A 25,948-nucleotide genomic window follows, 5' to 3' on the forward strand; every position below is an offset into this window, starting at 1 on the left:
TTAAAAGTATTGTGAAAGGTCTTGCCAGGCTCTGATTGAGACACATCTTGTGGCTGTAATAGTTCACTTCTGGTTACACTGAGAGAAAAGTGATCCTACAAGCATAGGTCCATGTGTGCCCACATGATACAGGCATGCCCAACTGCACATGTGTTCACATGTCTGCTGCAATCAACGCTGGGTCCTCTAGTGTGCTAATGTCCCCAAGGTAAGACATGCGAAATGATCCAGGTAACGTGTCAAGTTCTCTTTCAATAGACTAGGAAATGATTGTGCTGTTGTATTGCATGGACCGCTCAGTCAATAGCTATAAAATGTAGATCCTGAGAGGTTAAAACAAAAAACTTGGCCAGGGGCTCTCTGTTGATAGGAATACCTCCTAAACTCCCAATGACTTTGATTGGTGATAAAGGTTAAAAATGCAGCTCACATGGTAAATGGCCACAGCAAAAAAAACTAGAGTGGAGGAGAGGATAAGGAAGGGAAGAGAGAGGCTTAGTGAAGAACAAAGAGAAGAAATTATTCCAGGAGGAGATCTCAGGTCTTTGTTTTTTTCTTGGCCTTGTTAAAGAGCTACAGCTTTGTTATTTTATTTAATTTTTCTTAATCAGTTGGAACTATCTTGCTGTAACTGCTAAGCAGAGACCAAAAAGGGTAAAAATGATAATTTTTAGGATTTAATATCCTATGCAAGGAAATTTTCCTCTTTCTCTCTGTTTCTCTCCCCACCCCCCACCTCCACCCCTCTTCTCCCCATTCTCCCTGTCTTAATTTGGAGAAGCTCACCAAGCCCTGACCAGAGGAATAAGTTCCAGTCTTATCAAGCAAACATACTAACATTCCCCTATCTATTACTAGCTCTCCAAGTATTTAGTTAAAAACTAACTTTTTAATTGGTTTACACATGTTTATTGGCCCACGTACAGGACTGGACCCTTGCCCAGCACCAAGCTTTGCACAGGATACAGGACAAACTCATATGTGTTATTGTTATTCCCTCTTAGACTTTGGGTGGGGCCCTAGTTTCATACCTTGTTAATATGTCACTCTCATTAGTTAGGAGAGCTATCAGATGTTGGTGCTGGTTCTATGGCTAAAGGACTTGAACTTTCTAGGACCTGCCATGGCTGGAGGATCACCAGAAAAATTCTTGTTTGCCCCAGGTTGTCTGCACATCTGCTGCCAGACAACTAGAACCAAAATTCAGATCAGACTATAATGTTCCCACAGTGATTAGCACAGGAAATGAAAGCAAAAGGCAGATGTTGTGATTAATCCAAACCAAGCTCCAAAGAGACCTTCTGTAGGTTTCCAGTCCCCAAACGCAGGGCCTAGGCCTGAGTTTCCCCCATCATCCACACCAACGGAACACTTAGCATACAGAAGTACAGTGAGAACTGGACCAGGGTAAGTAAGTCCCATTTTCTCTGATACTTTAGGCACTTCTTACAGATAATAAGATGGGTCACTTAAAGAGTAATATGCACTGTCACAAATGCTTCCAGAATCAGCTATAGAAATTTTTAAAAACAGTTACACCCTCAATTTCCCCAGACAATCCTCCATTATAAAGGATTGAAGGCAGCAGTAAACAAAATCTGTCTGAGAGTGGAGGTCACAAATAAATCCCACACCACACTACCTCCAGCACACTCGAAGATGCAAGATGGATGCAAATCTCTCTCACCTGCCTGCTGTGTCCTCAAGGAAGTTGGAAGAGGATGTTCCATTTTGCTGGTCCCCCAAGTATTCTGAAAAGAGGGCCACTACAAACCCTACACCAACGTCTAACATCTGCTGAAATTACTAAAAACCACTCTACTTTCTGAGCCTGGGTCTAACCCCACCTTGTACTTGAAGCAAGAAATCAATAGTGCATTAGAACCAGCTCAAATGAGTTGGTGATGGTCTACTATGTGCCCCTATTCCCAAGTCCTTGAAATTAGCCAGTGGGAATCTTTACACCATGGAAATTGGTGTACACTACAATTCAGGCTTTTTTTCTTTCTTCCTAGAGAACTGGTTCTTCAACATTTACCAGCACATCCCTGTTTTAGAGTGATGAGATATAAACTCTTGAACATCCTGAGACAATGTTCTCATCAGTATGCAAACATATTATGCTGCTATGAAAACTAGGAACATGTCAGATGGATTCATATGCTGCCTTTGGGAGCCCAAACCTTTCAATTGCCTTGCTTTAAGCATTACAGCTGTCATCTGGAATTTTTCATTTACCAATAGAACCTTTAATCTACCTATAAAATATGATTCACATAATGAATCCAGGTATTTCACCCAGTGCTAAAATCCAAAAGCAATTAGCCTTTTTGTTTATTTCACATGGGAGTTAGACTAAAAGCTAAATGAACATGCAAAAAAAAGGAGCCAGGCATTGGTCCAAATGTCTGAGTGATGTACTAATTAAATTGTATAACAACACTGCTATCTTTATACATACACTTTATTACAGGTTGGGGAATCAGCCCAGGCCTTCCAAGTCAGCCTCCAAGAGAGCACTTCCTTAAAACCGAAGGAATGGTGCAATAGTTTGTAAGCAAATTGAGTTGCCTATTCAGAAACAGATGAGGCACTGGATGAGATTGAAAATGCTGGGTTAATTTTCTCTTCTCTTTTCTACAATATCTTAATTGGGGAAACATTGTTTCAAAGTCTAATTATTCATGTAGTCACTAAAAAAAAGTGTGGTAAAACTTGGGTAGATGCTAAGAACCATATAAAATTAATAAGACCCAGTCCAGTGCCTCTAAAAGTCCTCAGAGAGCCCTAGCCTGGAAGAAAAGTAAATGATGGCAAGAAAGATGCTCCTAAGTAGGACCCAGTATTCACAGGTTCTTCATGGGTCCAGGGAGGGGGAGGGTGGCAGAAGGCTCCCCAGAGTGAAATGCAATTAAGATTATCTTTTTTCTTTCCTCCTGTTCCATAGGTTTCCATGAGGAGTTAATGAGAATATGTACTATTGAAGTATCTTGCTTCCAAAACTCCAACTTTTAGCCACAAGGAAAATCTAGAATAAGTAGTAATAGCAATGCAATTACCATGCATCAAGGTTTTCCATGTACCAGGCACTGCTCCAGGGAGCTTCATCTGTCCTGCTCCATTTAATCCTCCCACCACCACCAGGATGAGCGCAGATGGGCAGTGAAGCCTCCCAGTGAGTTGGGGTTTGAATCCAGGTGTCCAGAGCTCCCAAACACACATCATCTCTTGGAATAATACAACCCAGTACAATTACATCATCCCACATCTCACCCTACTCATATAGCATCATCTCTGACTATTTATTTTCTTTAGGGAGAGTGTTACTCCATGAAGAGGTAGGGCACATAGATGAAATATAAAGTGAGGTTTGAAGTCAATCCTGGGTGCTCCTCCTGGTCACATCACTGACTGGGCCATGAGATAAGTTGCCTCTACAGCTGCCACCATTGCCGTTGCAAGTCATGAAATCCAAGCTTCTTGAACCAGTTGCAGCTTCCCTGATCTTCAGATTGGTCTGATCTCCTAACCTATGGGGATGAGTGCATGGAGTACTGCATACAGGGCATCTGAATGGCAGGCCACTCCCCTTGTGCTAGGCGTGTGAACAGAAGGCCACTCACCTCCTAGGCACAGCCCTGGGCGTGAGGCCACATGTTGCAGTCCCTGCACTTAATCCACAGCCCACTCCTTGAATGGTCACTGCAAGGGCAGCTGGCCAGGAATTGTATTGGTGGCTGCCTGTAATCTGCTTAGCTACTGCCTGAGTATATACACATGGTAACTGCACAATAAAATCAGACCCACTTCCTGCTTGGTCTCTGGAGGTCTTGATTAGACACTCCCGCAGCCACACTCTCCTCTACCCTGTTCCGTGGATCTCCTAGCTGGATGAGAGAGAGCCCACGCACCCATGCAGGCTGCTTCTTCTTCCAAGAGAGTCCCTTCCCTAAAACCACTCCACCCCAGCTCCCATCCAACCTTAGCTCCTCAGCCTTGAAGTCCTTGCCTCCAGGAAGCTCTTCCTGACCCCTTATCACTGAGTGAGCTCCCTGCTAGTCTTCCTAAGGGGCCCTTCCCTCATCCCCAGGGTACACTCGCCACTTATCACACACTAAATATAACTCCCACCTCCTGGACCTATAATACTAATCAGGGAACCTCCACATCAGCGAGGCAATTTCCTTAAATATATGCCTTCACAAACTGACCCCTAGAGACTCTAATTCAGGTCTTGATGATAACCCAGAACACTGCCTCTTTATAAAGACTCCCAGGGAATTCTGATAGGCACCCTTGATTCATGCCTACCTGACGGTAAATTATGCTAGATTATATACTTTAAAATGCTGGAAATGTATATTCCCAGAGCCAACCACATGCCTAACGAGTAGTTTAAGATTCTGTTACCTATTTGTTAGCTGGTCTCATTAATGAGTGAAGTTAGTTAACCTCAGATATCTTCAATATTTTTCATCTATAAAATGGTATTATAACATCCCACATGAATTCTTTTTGTGACCTACTTATGAAAAATAAAAATTAAACAGTTGTAATCAAGGAATTCCTCATCCTGACATTGAAGAACTTCCCCATTATCTGTCATAATGAAACCTCTCAGCATTGAGATTCTTATATAAAGTATGCTTCAAAAAGAAGAGACAATCCATGTGATCTTTTCATACTCTGTTACATCTCAAGAAAATATAATGGAGTTGTTTCAGCTAAGTCCCTCAATTGACTCCACACCTCTTTAACATGAAATGCACCTGGAAGATTTTATTTCAAGTCCATGAGAATATATAATCCTCTGTCTTTGTCCTTGCCATCTGGCCACCCACTTTGCCATGACTAAGCAGCCACTCACTGAAGGAGAGGTCCTATCTACTCAGAGGTCTTACCCAGTTTCAGCACAGCTTCTCTAAATTAGCCCAATGTTACACACCACTTTAGGGGTGCCCAACCTTCAGCTATTCACCCAGAGGAAAAAGAGCCAGCACATTACCACACTGAATTCCTTGAGAGGAAACAGGACCAGCCTGAGAAATAGAAGTTTTCACTCTCCCAGGAGCTCCCTTACCAGCCTGGTCCAGCTGCTCCTGCAGCCCCCTCCCTGCTGGGCTGACATGTGGCAGGCTAAAACCTCTGGGCAGCCAACCTGCGGTGGCCTGGTATTCATTGGGCTCTCACACATTCTCCTACAGAAAACTAGGAGGAAGTCTGGAAGGAAAATCAAGGCTAAGTCTCCATTCTTTTCCAGAAATTGTGCTAGCTGCTGACAGGATGGAAAAAAGGCAAATCCTGCAAAAAAAAAGAAAGTCTTGCATTGCTCTGGGCAGCCACACAGGCCCTGGGAACGCAGGGTAATGCTGGAAGCTTAGGAAAGATGTAGGGATCACTGATCAAGCAGCCTGTGACACAAAAGTAAGATCTTGTTATCTTCATCTGACATTGATTCTGAATGCCTACCCATAAATTCTGGGGTACCTGCCCACGAATTCTAGAGTACCCATCCACAAATTCTAGGCTACCCTAAGCCCCAAGTGTTTTCAGAGCTCCTGAAGGAGAGCCCACATTTTCCCTAGATCTGTCTCCATGACTGTCCTTTGCCTCTGGGAGGTAACATTACTTTAAACCATTGACTTTCTTCAATTCTGAAAGTTCCTCACAACATCTGCATGGTAACTCTTCCAATCTGTTTTCTGGGGGAAGATGGGTATGATCTATTTATGGAACAAAGAGACCACTGACCTAACTATGGTGGAGACAGTTTCATTGAACTGTGGAAAACAAGAATTGGACAGATGAGGTCAGCTAGAAACTAGAGAAAGAGAGAGAGAGAGGAGTGATTTTTCACTTGGGGGCAACAGGCCCCTAGAACAGGGTATATCAAACTTCAATGTGCTCGTGGGCATCTCTCCAAAATGAAGATTCTGATGGAGTAGGTCTAGGTTAGGACCTCAGATTTTGCATTGCTGAGAAAAAAAAAAAAAAAAACAGGTCTGCTAATGTTGCTGACTCACCCTTGGAGACTCAAATCCCTGAGAGAGTCCACAAAAGGCTTCCAAGCTCTGTAAACTCCCTAAAATCATTCACAAACTGTAGTCTGTGCACATGTTCATGTTTCTACAGAGAGAGACCATAGTTTTCAATAGATTCCCATAAGAAATTGATTATGTGCTAAATTGTAGCCTCTGTTTAAAAAAAAAGATGTTCAGAAATCCTAATGCCTGGTATCTCTAAATGGGAACTTACTTGGAAGTAAGATCAAGTTAGAATGAGGCCATTAGGGTTGATCCTAATGTAATAGGACTGACATCTTTAGATTAAAAATAAAGAAAATTTGGACAAAGACCCACAGAAAATGCCATCTGACAACAGATGCAGAGACCAATGTGGCTGCAAGCCAAGGAACACCACTTCTGGAGACTGCTGGCAAATCATCAGAAGCTAGAAAGAAGCAAGAATTCCACCTCAAAGTGTCAGAGGGAGTAGGTTCTGCCAACACCTTAATATCAGACCTCCAGCCTTCAGAAAGTGAGATAGTAATTCTTGTTGTTTTTAAGCCATCCAGTTTGAGGTACTTTGGGACAGCCCTGAGAAACTAAAGCAGGGTTAATACACACACACACACACACACACACACACACACACACACACACACACACACACACACCATTTGCACACACAGACACACACACTTAAGAACTATCATAAGTGCACAAGAAGCCATTGATGAGTTTGAGACTGAGGCTGCATTCCTCACTGACCAATAGCAAGTGCTATGCCTTCCACTTGAAATCCTCCCTGTCTTGAACCATAAAAATGGCTTCTCTCCCAATCATTTCCCTTTTTTCTGAATTCTGCAGTTTGTGCTTTCCCTTCAGCCTGTAGAAATATACCCATTCTTTCTGGACGTTCTGAACCTAAATAAAGCATGCTGTTTTTCTCTCAGCACAGCAGATGGAGTCATGGAGGCTAATATATTTTCTTCCTTCCCTAAGTCACATCTGCCATGCTTTCTGTCTTCATCTTGATTCACCCGATCTGATTCTCCTTCTTTTCTGTCCCTTTTTGGCTACGAGAAGAAAGGCAGTCTTCCTTCTTGGATGAGTAGACTTAAAACCTTGACCTATTTATTTTTTCCCCTCAGGACCAGATGTCCAGGCTCTCTATTTAGGGGACAGAGACTCAGATTAACTTGCTGAGGCCACCTAGGGATGACCCCCTCCTCCAAGGCGCTTCCTGTGGCCACTGTTCCCATTACACTTTCCATCTTCTGCTGAAGGAGGAGGCAGGAAGAGAAGAGAACTAACTAGCATTTATTAGGACGCAGGATGGGGCTTCATAGACATTTGTCTCCTTAGCCCTCATACATGGGTTTTTGTATTTACAGTGAAAATTGGTATCATTACACCTCATTGATTCCATCTTCCAAATCAGAACACCAAGCCCCAGAGCTCACAAGGAACAAAACCGAGTCTAATCCAGCTCTGCATCTGAAGCCCAGGCTCTCCCTGCTACTCCGGACCGCCTGCCTGGGGCTGAGCTAACCAGTTAAGTCAGGGAAATAAAAGCAGTTGGGCTCAATTTTTCTGTTCCAAATGTTGTCTTTAAGACAAATATTTTGGTGTCATGTAAACACAAGCACCATCTGTCTGTGGATGTGCTATGTGTTGATCCACTCTCTCTATCTGATGCAAAAATAACCACCAGCAGCTAGTCGGCAGACAAATCAACCAAGACAGCACTCTCCACTGGTTATTATGGACACAGTTACAGCTTTAGCTTCTCCACAATAATCCCCAACTCTGAATTTGCAACACCCCAGGATAGTTCCAGTTTCCTGTAAGGGATTTTGAAAGATTCTTAAACATTCTCAAAAAACAAATTAGTGTCCATGTACTTTAAGAAATAAAGAGTCTCTGCGCCAGACTTCAGCATCAGGGAGAGGGCTGTTTTGTGAAGCTCAGCAATCGTGAGAGGCCACTTGAAGGAGCATGGAGACGAGGGCGGTTCTTCTTTCTTCACAATAAGTGACCCTTCCCCTCAAGAAACATATGAATCTCATTTTTGTCTGTCTTGATGTCAATAGACAATGCATGAAGGGGAAAAAATAAAAAAAAAAACATGACCCCAAAAGGCTACAAAGATTTCCAAGTGAAAGGTTAAAAGATACAGAACTAATTTTGTTTGGACAAAGAAGACCTACAAAGCAAGAGACTCCTATTCAAGACTGACACATAAGCACACTATATCCCTACTCTGCCTCCCATGCCTGGATTGGACTGATCACAGCACTCTTTAGCAATAAGCCAGAATTGAGCCTCAGAATCCTTCTCAACACAACTGTCTAGGGAAACACATGAAATCTATTGGCCATATCCCCAACACTGGAGTAGGCTGCCCATGAGATACACTATTGCACCATAAAGGGAAAAGAAGATGGCAGAGTACATACCCAAAACTATTTCTCTGCTTCTTTTTTGCACCTTGCCTTTAAACCTCTAACTTTCCTCCTCACCATTTCTAGGCACACGTATCCTTTTCCAAGTGTTTTAAATTCGAGTTCATTTTTATCACTTGGCATTCACCTACCCTCCCTCCCTCCGATACCTATATGACAGCTAAAGAGCCATTTATAAGAAATTACCTCAGCCTAGGGTCTGAATTCCCCACTCTGAATCCACCACTCTCAACAGTTCAACTTCAAGTTAGTTCACTTAAATCTCCCATCTATTTCCTCTCTTTAAAAAAGAAAGAGAGAGAGAGAGAGAGAGAGAGAGAGAGAGAGAGAGAGAGAGAATACTTCCTCAAATGGCTTTAATTAATAACAAATGAAATAAATGACATAAAAGACCTCATACAGTATGCAGGAGGCAATGGATATTCAGCAAATGTTAGCTTACTCTGAGGAAACAGTGGGTCTAGATATTGTAAGACAGATTCTCATACAGAGACCTGAGTTTCCAGGATATCTATCTCCCTCTTCAACATTTTATCCTTCTTGGTCCCCCTTTTCCGATTGCCTCCAAGAATTCCATGCCAAAACATGGCTCTTCCCCTTCTGTTGTGTTCGGTCAGGTGGATCTCAGACCCACCAATGTGTCAGAAATAGTTGGAGAGCTTTAAAACTGCTGGCCCCACCCAAAATGACTGGCTTAGCAGTTTTGGAAGGGGCTTGAGAAGAGGTATTTCTAAGATGCTCCTGGGTAAAATCTAGGAGATTTGGGTCTCTATGGGAATTTATCCTGAACTATCTAGACCTACTGTTTCCTCAGATTATGCTAACATTTGCCAAATAGCCACTGAATTCTGCTCCTGCTGCTAGTTGGGGACCACGCTTTGAGAATCATTGTGTAGACTTCTCCCCTGGTTTACTTTTGGTTTATCAGCTGATCAGAAAAGAGCATCTATACCTATTTAGTTATCCAAAAGATGATTGACATCACCCAAAGATCACTTCTGCTATCAAAGTGAACTATGGTTTTCACTTTCAACCATTTTCCCCCCTCCATTAGCATGAAAGTCAATTTAAGAGATTAGTGTCCACCAATCACTAGGTGAATACCCTTGGGCTGTAGTAGGGAAACTCTCAGAGCCCAACTTTCCCACATGTTACACTACAGATAATCATGCTTTCTCCTTAGGACCGTATGAGTACAAATGAAGATTATGCATAAAATGCTCCATAAATTTAAGTTATTTACTATTTGTTCCACAAACCTTGACCAAGCCCCTGCAGTATTTCAAGCACCCTTCTGGAGAGTGGAATAAGAAATGAAGATGCCTTAGCCCCTTCCCTGAGGAAGTCCTCCAACAGGAAAAGGGAGGGACAGTTTAAATAAAAATGACTTCTTGAAGCCCTCTTATAATTCAAGACTAATTTCTCCTAGAAATAACTGTAAAATGGAGGATGCATTCTACGGGCACATAAATCCCCAAGCATTGTAGAATAATGTGCTCTAATGCTGCTTTTTATTTTCTTAGCATTAGCTCTAGTATTTTGCTGAGGGCTTGTCTTATATCAATAGTGTGTCCTGGCAGTGGCTGGGGCTTCCTTGGTGTATTTTATCACCTCTAACTTCCACTCCAAAGTCATTGATTTTTCTGGTATGTTTTTCATCACTTGTACAAACATCATCGCCTAATGAATGCTTGGATGACTTTGTTAAATTATAACAACTGAATGTTGAATTAATAGGACAACAGCCACCAAAAATCACTCGCAGAAGTTCAGGTGCCTATAAACAGAGGGATCACCAAAACATGCTGAGACCTACAGAGATCCAGTTTGACAGCTAAAGTGGCGCCGCCATGTGGCAGCAGCAAAAACACATTTCGCAAAGCACTGGGTCCCCTAGTCCCGGGTTGGTATTTTGGTTTTGAATGTTGCTGCTGCTTCTTGGGGATGGGATGGGGGCAGCTGGGAGTTGTTTTACTTTACATTTCATGCTTGAAGGGAAAATCAGTGTTTTACTTGCATTGTTTAAAACATGTCACTCCAATTTCCATAAAATGTTTCCCCTGAAATCACAGTGGTCTGATGGGGTGGTGGGAAATGCCCGGAGGGCTGAGTTGAGAGGCTGACCCTGTGTGATGGACATTCCTGCAGCCAGCTGCTCTTTTTCCTCTCGATGAGCTCTCCTGTGCTCTCTCTTAGTTTTCTTAAGGCGAGCACCCCTCCTGCCCCACCCCTCAAAGGAGCAATAATCCCAGGAAATATATTTTCCCCCCCATGGGCTGTGGTCCTTTTTCTTAGCAACACCCGGTTTCTAATGGTTGACACAGGCCATCCCACAGGAATTGACAGAAATCAGAGAGCAATGTGTTTTCTTTCAAATACTTAAAAGAACTGTAATAAAAGTATTTAAAGTAGTTACCCTTCTTCCAGTTGAACAATTAGTCCTTCTGACTTGCTTTTACAAAGAATGGAATAGTCCCTGGGCAAGGTGGAACATATCTATAATCCCAGAAGCTAGGGAGGTTGAGGCAGGAGGATCACAAGTTCAAGGCCAGCCTCAGCAATTAGCAAGCGCCCAAGCAACATAATGAGATTCTGTCTCAAAATTTAAAAAATTTAAAAAGGACTGGGAATGTGGCTCAGTGATTAAGCGCACCTGAGTTCAATCCCTGGTACCAAAAAAAGAAGAAGAAAAGCAATAATAGTTAAATATATTTTGAATGGAGGTTTAGGATTATAAACCAGAATACTGTCAATTGCTTAATGACTAAAATCAGAATAAATCAAGTGGGACTCGGGAGCTACATTTGGGAGAAGTTAACCAATGCCTTCTCGTTGATGCTTTATATTTTCCTTAGCAATATTTCAAATAGAAGGGAAACACTTCCTACCATTGTTTAATGCAAGCATGTTTCTGTTGTAGGAGAAGGAAGACACTTGCTAAGGGTCCCAACCCTGAGGATGCACCGACCGTGCCCAACACTGGGTGATTAGTGAGATCCAGGACCTGCAGGATTAGCTAATACCCAATTAAGGAGATTCAGCAAGAGTATGGCAGGAAAATTATTGCTTGATTAATCTGTGGCTTGTTCTCATTGTATTTTTCCTCATCCCCCTGCCACCAAAAATGTCAAGTTTTGGGATTCTCTTCTTTCAGAGGTGTTGTGTTGCATGACAGAAAGTGGCAATCGACTTAGAAGACCCTCGTAGCTTTTGTTCTGAAAACCAGAACACGTTGAAAAGATTATGTGAGTCTCCCCCAGGGGACGAGGGAAAAGAAACTGCTGCCCCTGGGGTGGCAAGAGGGAACAGAGCCCCTGTTAGAAGTGGGGTCAGGGACGGGGAGCTCCCCTAAGCACAGCCTCCGAAACTCACATCTTTCTCATTAATTTGCTGAGGCTGGGCTCCAACTCATGATTCTCCTGCCTCAGCCTCCTGAGTCACTGGAATCACAGGTGATCACACCACCATGCCCAGCCCAGGCCACTACTTCTAACTTCCAAAATATCTACTTGTTTTTTAATCAACTGATTGAATTATTTTCATGTATTAGACTTTTCAATTTTAAAAATTTTACCTGATTATCTAGGTCATCTTTTAGACTTCCGTTTGTTTAAATCTATATTAAACATACCAAATTATTTGAATTGATAATTCAGAAATAAAAATCACAACTTTTTAAATTGTAGGGTTGTTTAGGAGGATTTAGCATCACAGTTGTTGATTGAATGGTGAAAATAAACTGTAATATGCATGTGAAATATGCTATCACAACCTTATAGGCCCATTGGTCAGACGCAGGGAGGGAGCAGACTCTGAGAGAAGACTTTGGTTTGTCTGATGGCTCTCTGTTCTGAAGGCCTTGAGGACAGAGGCCTCCACAGGGTGCTGGAGTAATGCTCAGAGCCTCAGCCAGGTGCCTGTCACCTATGTCAAGTTTTGGAGTTGACAGAGCTGAATAGGTTGCATAGGATGAAGATGTTTCTCTGCAGCATATTGTCAACTAAGTGGGGAATAGGAGCAACTGAGATACCGCCTTCAAGAACCATGAGGGCTTGGGCCATGAGCATCTTGGTAGCAAAAACACTGATGATCAAAGCTCCACCTCTTAGATTCTGAATTGGGCAAGCCCCACCCCCTATGAACTCTGGAAGTTTTGCAGAAATGCCTACATATTTAACAACTACCTTCTTGGGAGAAATCACATGTCACTCCTTTTCTAAGGAATCAGGGCCCTTATTAGAAAACCCTGGTATATCAGAAGTGGCAAGACTGATTAACCCAAGATGAAAGGCCAAAGGCAAGCAGCGTTTATAACTAGCAGATGTATCGAGTACTAGAGAGGATCTATCCCTAGAAGAGTCTAAACTAATAATAATTAATTATTGTTATTATTATGAAATAATAATAACAATAATTAATTATTAATAAATTAATAAATTAATAAATTATTTCGTAATAAAAGCTTATTATTAACAAATAATTAATTTGAGAGTGTTTGATGGCTACTCACCTCTCAAGAAATCATAGAAGTTCACTAATGTGCAGGTACCATGCAAACTATTAATCACAATAGTATGAAAAAAATATTGTCCCTGCCCTCCAGAAGCTCCCAGTCTGATAGAGTAGTCAGATAAAAATTCAGCAGAACCTAGAACATGCTCATATTTCCATGGGAGCATTTTTAGGAGCAACATGAATAAAAACAGGCCAATAAATTGACTTTGGGAGTTCCTGAATTTTATCAAAAAACAATACTAGATGTAATATATATTTCCTGCATGTTTTACTTTCAGATGTCTCAGAATTTTCTCAACAACTCTTTCTAATGGATAAAAAATATGGCATATATACACAATGGATTATTATTCAGCAATAAAAGAGAATAAAATCATGGCATTTGCAGGTAAATGGATGAAGTTAGAGAAAATAATGCTAAGTGAATTTAGCCAATCCCCAAAAAACAAAATGCTGAGTGTTTTCTCTGATATAAGGAGGCTGATTCATAGTGGGGTAGGGAGGGGGAGAATGGGAGGAATAGATGAACTCTAGACAGGGCAGAGGGGTGGGAGGGAAAGGAAGGGGGCATGAGGTTAGAAATGATGGTGGAAAGTGATGGACATCATTATCCAAAGTACACAATTGTTCATGTCTCTGGTTGTATACAAAGTATATTCACACCAATTCATGTCGACATGTAATAAGAATTGTAATGCATTCCATTGTCAAATATAAATAAAAAATTAATTTAAAAAAATAAAAGAGTCCATAGGTCTTTGATTTCAGGAGCCAGTGTCCTAAGGAAGGAAGTTGTCATATAGTTTGAAAATTGACTCTGAAAAATTTGGCTCTGTCAAATTTTGTCCTAAAAGAATTCATACTGTACAAGTAGTACAGGATATTTGCTATACATTGTCAGGTAGCAAAAATTATCATCATCAAAGCGCTTTCCTATGACTTGTTTTTTATACGCATAAGTACCATTTTGAATATGGACACCCATTTATAGTGTGTGGGCCACCTTACACTGGAAAACATCAAAGAAAACAAAGTAGAAGACAGCATGTTTCCTTTGGTACTGTCCCAATTGTGATGGACACCAAAAATATAGTCCCTCTTGTGCAAATGTCTTACCCAGCAGAAGCATAAATAAAAAATAAAATAATATAAATAAAAAATTAAGATCAAAGGAGTAGCTGGCATCTGACCATTGTGGAATGCTGGCTCAAAATGGGTCATTGTCATGAGAAGATAGCTCAAAATGAAAAAGTTAGGATTTTATCAAAACTAAGAAAAATTTATACCAATTAAGCAGCCTGGATTTAGAGCATCCTACAACAATGCTTATGTCACAGTCAAGTTACGGCCTTGGGACTGGGCATACTTGGAGCCATTTGCCCTAAAGCAGCCAAGTGTATGTGTCATCTGAGAAGAGAAAAAAAGGATACCTCAGTGTCTCCCTCAAGAAGTGTCATCCTATCCAGAGTCACTTGCTTTTCTCCTGCTGAAGGAAGGTCTTGGGGTATTTGTGCCTGATTAGTTCCTCTCAGTTTGCAACAGAATAAATGTGTTGACAGTTCTCAGCGTAGCCAGTGCCTAGTTTTGCTGTGCTCATGCCCCTTCAGTGAGCCTCCTTTGGAAGTCTCAGATAGAAACCTTAGAAATAATGAAAATGTCTTGGCCAAGAAAAACCTTGAAAGAAAAATATTGGTGTCATGATACAGATAGAGCACATCGCTATTCCACAAAGCCCCCTGCTTTACTATTTTGTTAAAGAATGAGACAGACAACAACTCTCCAATAGGTTCACTTCAACATAACAAGGTCAGGACCTTGAATGAGGCTTTACCAGGATTTGTCAAAAAATAAAAGCTGAAGTTTATTGGCTTTAAAGTCCAAATTCTGAAGCAATTGTGTATCTTCAAGCCGAAAGCTTTACATCCCTTAAGTAACTAGCCAAGCTTATTCCCAGACTAATTTGACAAAAACAAGAGCATTCCTGACTTGGCTGACTTGGTTGATATTTTGGGCCATCTGAATGAGCCAGGTTTTTGTCTCAAGATCCAGCAGATCCCATTTTTGAAACTAATGGAAAGTTTTAATGTCTTCTAACCAGGTCCACTGGGGTTGGGGTGGCGGGGGGTGGGGGGTGGGGGTAGGAAGGGCACCTGGAAGCCAGATCCAAGAACAAAAAGACTTTGCTTCACAGGTTCCTGCTGTCTAAGGAGCTTAAAATTGAAATGTCTGATTCTTCCCCTCATGACAAGGACCACACTTAAGGTTCAAATATTGGCACTGTTGACATTACTAAATTGAAAACAAAGAAAATAGCATTATATGAATTCAACTCAAAGTGCTTTAGAGAATTTCCATGTTCCTTCACATAAGCTAACCCTTAAAACCTGTCAAGAGTAAAAACTCTTTTGTTACCAAGTACTATTGAAAATTAGAACTTGCTCTCCTTGTTTCCACCAAAATGGAACGTCTAAACTGATCTGAAGTGAAAATGTTTGTTTACTCTGCCATGTCAAATAAACACTCTCTAAACACTCTTGTTCTACCCAAACGACAGCAATCTTCTTATGGAAGTAAAGTAACTAAATTATGTTTTGCTTTTATTTGCACAAGGTGACTTTAGGAGAAGTGACTTAATTTTTGTATTCAGAAAGTGACATTAAGAGGATCATGAGTCTTTTAAGTATTATTCTAACATTCTGGTTATGTGAAAGATATGTGTCAATGCAACAGAATAAATGCATAGAGTGTTTGTATGCCAATTTCTGGAGAAGGCATCTATAGCTTTTCTCAGATTCCTACACTTTCCCCCGCCCACTCACACATACCTCTACAAAGGATTAAGAATCACTGACCTAGTTAAATGTGTGTTTTCTGGTAGGCTCTGAACTAGTGAAAAACAAGAGCTCAAATTCATATTTGGTGGTTTATCATAATAAAGTGGATTTTTTCCATCAACAACCCATGGACCTAGATTTAAAACAAAGTTTTTATTCTTTTCTTTTTCTCTTGTGACTCTCAAAGTCCATGTCTAAATCTCTGAGGTATAAGGCAATACCATAAGTCGTAACTCTAAAATCTGTGGCATGCTTACAGGGTATCTTATAACAAAATACATTTAAACAATTAGCCCAAAAATAACAATTAGAGAGACATAATATATTGCCATTTTACTCTACAGAAGGCTTATAGCTGAAAAAAAGACAAAGTCTTGAAGAAAATAAAATTAGATGAAGTCACACATGGAGAAGATGTCACTCAGGTCACCTTTCCCAGAGGACAAAGTGCATGTGCACAGTCCTCTGGGGGCATGTCCTGTATCTGTCTGTGTGTGTGAGTGTGAGTGTGTGTGTGACCATGTGAAATGTGCAAACAGCAATGATTTCTTGCAGCTAAATGCATGTCTTTTAAAGTGGAGAGTCAGCCCTTGCGATGCTAATGGAGTGGAACATAAATATTGGCAAGCAAGTTGTCAAATAGAGGCTTTTTAAAGGTTGGAATTTTTCAAGGAAAATGTTAACTGCAGTTAAAGGGTCAAAATGGTCTTCACCTGATCTCAGAATCTAGAATTTTCACTTGAAGTTCTAAATACCCAGGACTCATATACTAAATTTAGACTTCCCAGGGCTGCAACTGGCATTTTAGAACATTTGGTCCGTAATGATAAATCACCACACTTGCTGAATACAGGGTTAGAGGGGGACTCTCAGACATAACCAATTAAAGTATCAGCCTCCCTATTGGCCTGGGGAGCAGGGGTGAGGGTGGGGGGGCAATCGTGAGCAGCTTTGCCACATTTCAAATAGCAAGTACACTGGCCCCTACCCAGTGCTCCCACCCTCACTCCCTCTCCACGTACTTTCTTACTTCTCAACCTTATGCCCATTCCAAGAAGCAACTCAATTTCTACCTTCCAGAAGCTTTCTTCCCCAATTTCCTGTAACCACATCAATCTCAACCCTCTCTGAATTCCGCTATATTCTTTGCTCTTCATTCTACTCCCTTGCTAACCCACATGGCTATCTTTTCTATAAGAACAGATAACACTTGAATTTTTACTATGTGCCAGGCACGATACTAAATGCTTTACAGGAATGACCTCATTTAATCCTCCCCGCAACTCTATGACATAGTTTTTATTATCATTCACAGAAGAGAAATGCTCATATGAGGAAACTGAGGCTTCTCAAGGTAAAGAAACTTTCCCAGGGTCCACAACTAATAAATAATGAGCAAGGCAATCAACCAGGTTGTCTGGCTCAAATGCTTCCCTTCTTAATAGCAAAACGTATAGCCACAAGTGTCTAATGTGCATATAACTATCTACTCAGCTGGATTTTTTTTTAAGCTCTTGAGGTTGTGTGTATAACATTTCCTTCATGTGCCCCATCCCCCAGAACTGGCATTGTGCCATACCCATAATCAATCAGTAGATATTGAGGGAGTGAATGAATTAATAAGTGAATAAAAATCAATGTACCATCTGCAAAACCCAAGAAAATTTCATTGATTTGGACCTCCAGATACCATGCAGAATCAGGAGGAAATGTTCCTGTTACTACGTTTGACAGTAGAAAGCAGAAAAATTGCTAACTTGCTATCCTTTGCATACAGCCCAGAGTTTGAGCGAGGGAACAGGTCTCTGTAAATAATCATGACATATTGCAGCCTTGTCCTGAGACCCCATTGTGATCAGGCCATCCATCAGAAAAATAAGGCTTCATCCAAGGCCCAGAGGGCCCTCCAGAGTGACCTTGGTAAGCAGTAGGTTGAACCCTGGAAAGAGTCAAGGAACCAAGTCAAATTTCTCACCTAGGGCCAGCTACAGAGATGCTATTCTTGGGTCCAAGAGGCAGGACTTAGTCTCCATATGGCTGGACTTAGAATTCCAATGAATTGGGTGAAGAAATAATAGTAAGTCCCAGACTCAGAAAGCCTTGACTGCCACTGGTTGAAGGAAATGAGGATGTCAAAAAAAGCCACTGTCCCCTGGTCCAGAAGGATCTTTGTTGGAGAGTTAATTAATGAAAGTTCCTAAAATCATTATCTTGGCAAACCACATGTGACCAGAGAGCCGTGTACCAGAAGGGGTAGCCAAGAACCCCTTCCCCACACAAACTTACTTTTTTATAATGAACTGTACCTTCTCAGGAAGGTGATTCCATGAGGTTGTGGACTGAGGGCACCCACGCCCCACAGGGTGTTCATTGCTCAGGAGCTGTCAGCAGAGGAAGATAGAGAGCCCAGGGGCTCCTGATGCAGTTACCATGGCAACCAACCCAGATCTGGACCGTTTTATTCACAGACAAAAAGCCAAGTTCAGTGAACACGGTAGGAAAGTGGGAGCAGCTTAGATTAGCCAGGCTATCTTTTGGCCCCAAGCAATCTGCAGGATAAGACCTTGCATTAGGCAAAAGTCTTCACTGTGACAAAGCAGAGGATTTTTTAAGAAGTTCTTTGGATCTGACTGGGCCCATTTCACTCCATGGTGTTTGTTGAAGAGAGATAACCTGTCCATACAGACTTTTATGTAGAAGTGCATATCAGTGTTATTCATAATAGTTCCAGCTGGACACAACGTGATCATGGTATATCCATGTTATGAATATTGTTTAATACTAAAAAGAACAAAACACTAACATGTGAAAATATCTGTTGTATTTTAAGAAAACTTAAAAAAATTATGCTGCAGGAAAGAGGTCAAACTCCAAAAACCAAATGTTGTCTGAATCATTTCAATGAAATTCTGTAATTTTTAAAATTAGTGGTAGGAAGAAGATCAGGGATTTCCTGGACTGGGAGTTTGGCTGACAGTGTAACTACAGAAGAGTACCAGGAAACTTTCCAGTGATGGTGTTGTTGTATCTCAAATGTAGTGGTGGTAACAAGATTGTATCAATTACAAAACTTAAACTTTACAGTTAAAATAAATGACCCAAAACTTATTATCTTAATTGCACTTAGGTTGTGAAAATATAAATTATACCCTAATAAAGTAAAAACTTCTAAAAATATATAGCCTCTTTGTGGTTATCTCATTTTCTTCTACTAATGAAGCATTCTGTGGTGTTTCTCAATTAAATATGATAAAGGATTACTTTTCTAAGCATTTTTATACTCTTATTTATTTACTAGTCATTGTGTGGCTAGAGAGTTTGGAGAGAGGTTACATTTTTCTTCTCTGTTTTATAATAAATCCTATTTACCCAATCTGTATACTCTTTTTCCTTTTCCAAGAGAATTATTTCTGCCTGTCACCAAAAGACTGAACATATTTATAGAGTACATTTCCTGAAAGCTTTATAATGTTAAAGAAAATCAACATTTGTTTTTATTTTAAAGGATCTCTCTCATGTGCTGATCCTTAGACCAGCCTGTGAAATAGGACTGTGGTGCCTGTCATGCATGGCTGTTGAGAAGACAAATTGAAATGATCTGTGTCGGACATGATGCAGCTGTGCTATGTCCAGTGTTGTGCTCTGTTGGCTAGTGGCTTTTCTGGGCTTCTTCTATGGTTTTCTCACCACCCCAAGGACAAGGAGTGTTTTGAAATGTTTACTTGAAAAGTTTTATTTACTGTGGCTATTTTATTTTTTCTTTTATATACTATTGCTGTGTCTTTAAAATGAAAGTTCTGTTATGCAAACATGCAGATAATTTTTAACACATCATTGAGGACTCATTAGAATATTGTTTTCCTTTCAGTATTTTGCCTCTTATAATTGATAGTATTTTAATTTTTTTAGAAACGATTTCTAAGGAAGAATGTAAATAAAGGAAAGCTTCCTTTTAGAGGTTTATCTAAATATGCACAAATTCTAAGTAAAAGCCTGCATTTAAATTTAGATATGTAATTATAGAATCTTATAAAAATTACAAATTGAAAAATATTTTTGTTTTTTACCTGGAGGAGATTGTTTAAAAAATGTTATTAAGCTTCTATAAGGGAATATTTTTTAAAGTTGGCTGCTGATTATTTTATCAGTTTTCCAATATTAATAACTCTGTGCTAGATTTGAATGAGTATTACATTTTAACTTTCTAATTCCCACTGGTGTGTCCAAGAAAATAGCTTTTCCAATTCCTCTGAACATAAACTCAATCATCATTTCCACAGTGCTTCTGCAGTATGTTTGCTTATGGTAGCAGGTAAGGGAGAACCAAACATGCTTTGAATTTAGTTTCGTGTTTTCTAATGATCTGAAGTTACAAACTGCATCTCTAAGTTGACTTGTAAAAGAAACTTATTTTTTTAAAATAGGGAATATTCTCTAATAAGCAATATATTTTTGTTTCTCCTATGTGCAAAACACTCTGCTAGATGCTGTGAAGTAAGATTAACAGTTGGTACTTAGCAAGTTCTCATTATATATCAGATGCTATGCTTAATGCTACATATGGTTGATTTCATTTAAGGCTACCATAGCTCTATGAGAGAGGCCTTGTTTGTTGCACATACCCATATACACACATTTTAACATTTGAACAAACTGCTGATTTAGGAAGATGAAAGTGGTAGAGCTGGGATTCACATTCAGACCATAGAGGTTTTGTTCTTACCTCTCACAATTAACACTCCTCATCTGTATAGAATAAGCATAACAAAATGGTTGGTGGCAAAGGTTAAATTAAGTGATGTTATAAAGCCTTTGGCACCATGTAGAAGCACTTAATAATAGTAATTAGTGTGGCTATCCTTGGGGAGGGATTGCAAAGATGAAATATTGCATAAAAAGCATTTAGCACAGAGTAGAGAATTCAGAGTGTGGCATTTTAGCACTCAAAGAGACATCTTTTAAAATTAGACCTTGAAAATTGACTTCTTACGTAGATCAGTACTTGGAAAAAAGAGCATGATCAAGATGAGGAGAAGGCAAGCTTAGTGGAATTGAGATGGGTTTAAGGACTAAGTAGTCGGCTTAGCTACATTAAGATGCACAAGAAGTTGGAAACTGGGTTTGAAAGGAATTGGAGGCACATCTTTACATATCTGGAGTGCCAAGCAAAGGAGTTTGGTTTTGATCTTATGGAAAATAAGTATGCTGATCTTTAACTCACTCAGTGATACAGTATTAGCTTTTTAGCATAGGTAGATTAATCTTTAGAAACTTGAGAGCGAGTGTTCCCTTGGAATATTTTATTGTTGCCATTATTATTTAGTAAATTCATGTCCCAAAATGTACTGAGATATAGTGCCTCAGAAAGTTGCTTAGAAAAATAAGTCATAGTCTTCTTTCAGATAGCTTCTCAGGATTTAAAATTTTTGTGTTGACAGATTTCAGATATTATCGTAAGTCTGTCTTTTGGTAAAGGTGGAATGTTCAGAGGAGTTTCCTGTGATGCATGATGAAAGCATCTTCTGGAAAGGGCTGGCAGTGTAGTTTGCATCCTACACCCAGAAGCAAAGTGCTATAGAATTTTCATCACATCAGTCCAGTTTTTCCAAAATCACTGCAGTGAGATGTAGATGCAAAGAGCACATCTCTCTCAAGGGTTTTGATTTACTGAGTATAATCGTGCTTCCTGATATTGTATGTTAGCATATGTGTAAGAATAAATATGTTGGGCTGGGGCTGTAGCTCAGTGGTGGAGCACCTGCCTAGCATGTGTGAGGTACTAGGTTTGATCCTTAGCACTGCATAAAAAAAATAAAGGTACTGTGTCCATCTGCAACTTAAAAAAAAGAAGAAATATGTCAATATAAGCTTTTATTCCATTTTTGCTTAACTCAAGCATTCATGAGGCTCTATAGTATACATTTTTTTCAAAGACACTGTTACAAACTATGTTTTGGATTAAACTCACTTTCCTTCATAAATATTGCATCCTGATTCAATCAAAATGTTTTTATTTTAGTATAATTTAAATGAAAAAGTAATAATTGTATGGTAAGTTACCAAGTGTATGATATTTGAAAGGGCAGTGGGAAATGCCATGAAACTCACCTTTTCTACTTCAATTGAAAAATAAATTAGTCTACCAAATGGTATTTAACTAAGTTGGCTTGACTGGACATCACTCAAACGATGCAATGCAGGCAATCTTTCTTCTCTCCCTCTCTGCCTCTCTCCCTCCCTCCCTTCCTTTCTTCCTTTTTTCCTTCCCTCCCTCTATTCCTTCCTGGGGTGTTTTGTTACTAGCTATATTCCAGCCCTTTTAAATATCTGGGACATTTCATGAACTTGAGTGTCTCCTTGCACTGTGGCCATGTTCATCTTTTATGTCATTCTAATTTTAGTATAAGTGCTGTCAAAGTAAGCACTACATTTTTCTTTTAATAAAAACATATATAAGTCATCATTTTGAGGATGGGGAAAATAGTCAGTGGTATGAGTGTTAATATTCTTTTTCTCAGAGAAGTCATAATACATTTTCTTGCTATGCCTAGATATTAAATAAACATTTCAAACCAATTTGTTATACATCTGTTGAAACAGAAATTAAGAAGAGAAATCATAGTTAATAGTTTTGACAGGTTTGTTGTACCAAAATGGTATTTAATATGTCCTGATGTTCTATATAGAAAAATGTAGAATAGTGCTCATGATTTAATATAAAATAAAAATCTTCATAACCACCAGTTTTTATTTAATATTCCATATATCTCTAATATACTGACAAGGACATTTTCCCTGGAGAGAGTAAAGTTGATATCATACCAATTCTGATAAGAAGTTAAACTAAAAACAACAGTTGACGATGTTATTTTCATTTATATTCTCAACTTAGTTATAGAATATTTCAGGTGTTATATATTAATACATAATAAATACAGTGTGATCAGTTCCAGGATTTTACTTAAACTAGGTATAAATGACATCTTGTGACAATTTGAAATGTACAGTGGAAAATGGCCCACATTTTCCTCAGACCTTAATTAATAATCATGTTGCTCTTACAGATTGGTTGAAGAGTATTGGAGGTGAGATTCACTTGATGCTTTCATGGCCAATGAACTGAAGCATATTTTTGTAAAATCACAAGTAAATGGCAACATGAAAGATAAAGAAGTCCTGAATCCATGGAAGATTCTCTCTTGTTTGGAAATATTATTAATATGTTAGATTCCTTATGGTGCTTCTTTCTTTTAGAGTGTTTGAGTCTTACACTCCGGGTGTCCATTACAGAGTCCCTTCTCTGGTCACCCTAATGTCCTAGTTATAGAACCATGACTTCCCTTAGGCCTGAATTCCGACACCTGTAACTGACCTCAGACATTTTCTCTGGTTCACTCCTTTTCTGTGTGCATGTGCCCATGCGTGCATATGTCCATGTGTTGTGTAAGTGTATGAGAAGGAAGTAGAACATGCATTCTGTTTCTTGACTTTGCTTCTTGATACTTCTTTTAACTGTTATTAATTACTGTAACATAATATCTGGCAGAATAAGCTTCTTCTAACATTGGCTTTATTTTCTTCAAATACTGTCTCAGCTATTAATTCCCCCTCCCATGTACATTTTTAGAATTAACTTTCAAGCACCATCAAATTCCTAATGAGATATTATAGGAAATGCTCTGAAGATATAAATTAATTTTAGAGAGCATTGGCATCTTTAAAATGTTAATTTATTCTGTCCATAAGCATCTTCTCTATTTATTCAGGGATTTTAAAATATCCTTTAAGATTTTAAGTTTCCATTGAGAATTTTGTGGAGTCTTTAACAGGTTAATTCCTAGATACATTTTTTTTTGCCATGCCTGAAGGATTATTTTTTGTTTTTATTTTTGCTTAGTGCCAAATTTTCCTGATTGGTTATTATAATACAGAAAAATTGTATTGATTTGATGTATATTGGTTGCGTCCCTGATAACTTGGCTAAACTCTCCTATTAATGTTCTCTGTTACCTTATTGGCAGGATTTCTTTGTTTGATTTCTAGCAGTCTGTGGGTAATGAATTCTTTCAGCTTTTATTTTCTTAAAGAAGTCTTCATTTTGCCACAGTATTTGAGGATTTACTGCTGGGTAAACAATTCTAAGGTGATTGTTTTTCCTATCAGCACTTTAAAGGTGCCATTTTGATATTTCCAGCATCCTTTCATTTTATTATTTCACTTGTTTTAAATTTCTAAGAATGTTTTCTCACTCATTACTTTCATAGTTTTATCCAATCTCTTTTTTTAAAAAAACTAATAATTTTTTGAACCTTTATTTTATTTTTATGTGGTGCTGAGGATCAAACCCAGTGCCTCATGCATGCTAGGTGAGCACTCTTTCTCTGAGCTGCAATCTGAGTCCCCAGTTTTATCCAGTCTTAAATGGTGTGAGGCAGTGATCCCTTCCTCCTGCCCTGAAATCCTGCCTGAGGCTATTCTAAACTATTAGTCTGTCTAAGCTCTACTTGGTGGTTTAGTAATCAATTCAGTTAATTGGTTTTCCTTTTCTCTGATATCTACCTTTGTTTTTATTCCCTGAATTCTCATTTCTAATTCTTCTCTTGGTGAGTATTTACTTAAGTTAATGGCTTATTATTTTAGTCATTATATGCTGGGAAACATTTAAATTCTTAGGTTTTAGATGAATCTCATAAAGTTTGGCATTCCTTCTCATCATACTTTAAGGATTTTGTAGTTTCTCTTATTATTTCTTCTGTAAGTCATTATTGGGCATTATTTTTACATAGTACATATCTAGTTTTTTAGATTTCAGATTATAGAATCTTCCATTTACCTTTTATTATTTGTTCCTGCCTTTATTATATTGAAATAAGAACATAATCTGATTCATGTTTTAAATAACTTTAGAGATTTCCCTTTGGGTCTGTGAATGACCAGGTTCATGAATGTTAAGAATAAAAATAGGTTGTTTTCTAAAATTCTAAAGAAATCATTTGAAGTACATCACTATAAGTAGGATATTTACATCCTCATTTCTGAGAGGAGTGTCTTCATATTATATACAATAAAACATTTATTTAAATCTTGTGTTTCTATGGGGAGCATAGTAAATTATCCAATGAAAATAGTTTATTTATTCTAGTAGATCTGTTATTTATTTTTACATTTTGTGGTCACATTTTTAGGTACAAATCCTTCTGTGAGTGTTGTATTTTTGTTTCAGACACAGTTCCTTTTAAAAGTACATAAATTCTGTTTGTTCTTTTTTTCTTACCTGGGGAAGTGAACCCAGGGGTGCTCTACTATTGAGCTACATCTCTACCCCTTTCCATTTTATATTTTAGACAGGGTCTTGCTAAGTTTCTGAGGCTGGCCTCAAACTTGTGATCCTTCTGCCACAGCCTCCTGAGTTGCTGGAATAACAGGCATGTGCCATTGTGCCTGGCCCATCTGTTCCTGATGATGTTTTTGGTTTTACATTCTTTTGTCTGATAATAAAATTGCCTCACTGGCTTTCTTTGATGAGTTTCTTACAAAATATCTTTCATGCTTTCATATTGACTGTTTGAGTCATGATTTTTTTAAGAAATCCTAGTATTGAGGAGTGGCTCAATAATAGAGTGCTTTCCTTATATACATGAGGCCTTAGTTTCAATCCCCAATAACATTAAAAAAATAAATAGATAAATAAATAAAATAAGATTCAATTTGAGAAATCTATTGGTAGTACGTTTCATTCATTTACTTTAATTGTGATTTCTGTTCTACCAGGCTTGTTTTTGCCATATGGTTTTATGTTTTCTAATTACTATACCTGTTTTATTCCTTGCTTGCTTTGATTTCTTCCTTTCTCCCTTCCTGTGGAAACTCTTTAAATCAGATGTTATTCTTTGTTTTCCTCAGTTCTGGAAAAATATGGGGGATTATTTGTTCAGTCCTTTTTTTTTTTTTCAATCCATGTGTTTTTCTTTATTCTTTTGAGACTCCTTGTCCCACTCCTCTAGCCTCCACATCTCCTACCTTGAATCTCCTTCTCCCTCTTCTGGGCACTCTCTGGAACCTTCATCTACCTCCATGCTCCAACACTAGCTAGGCTGTTGGAGCTGCCTTCTCTGACCAGTGGTGTTTGTGC

General features: G+C 39.1%; 1 non-coding gene across 1 annotated transcript; it reads right to left on the reverse strand.

Moving 5' to 3' along the window:
* Positions 1-22,137: 22,137 nt before the first annotated feature.
* LOC144372383 (U6 spliceosomal RNA) lies at positions 22,138-22,241 on the reverse strand. The gene has a single exon (XR_013432417.1). It is a non-coding gene; the product is annotated as a U6 spliceosomal RNA (small nuclear RNA).
* Positions 22,242-25,948: the final 3,707 nt, after the last annotated feature.

This window comes from Ictidomys tridecemlineatus (genome assembly GCF_052094955.1).
Source record: "Ictidomys tridecemlineatus isolate mIctTri1 chromosome 12 unlocalized genomic scaffold, mIctTri1.hap1 SUPER_12_unloc_9, whole genome shotgun sequence".
NCBI lineage: Eukaryota > Metazoa > Chordata > Mammalia > Rodentia > Sciuridae > Ictidomys > Ictidomys tridecemlineatus.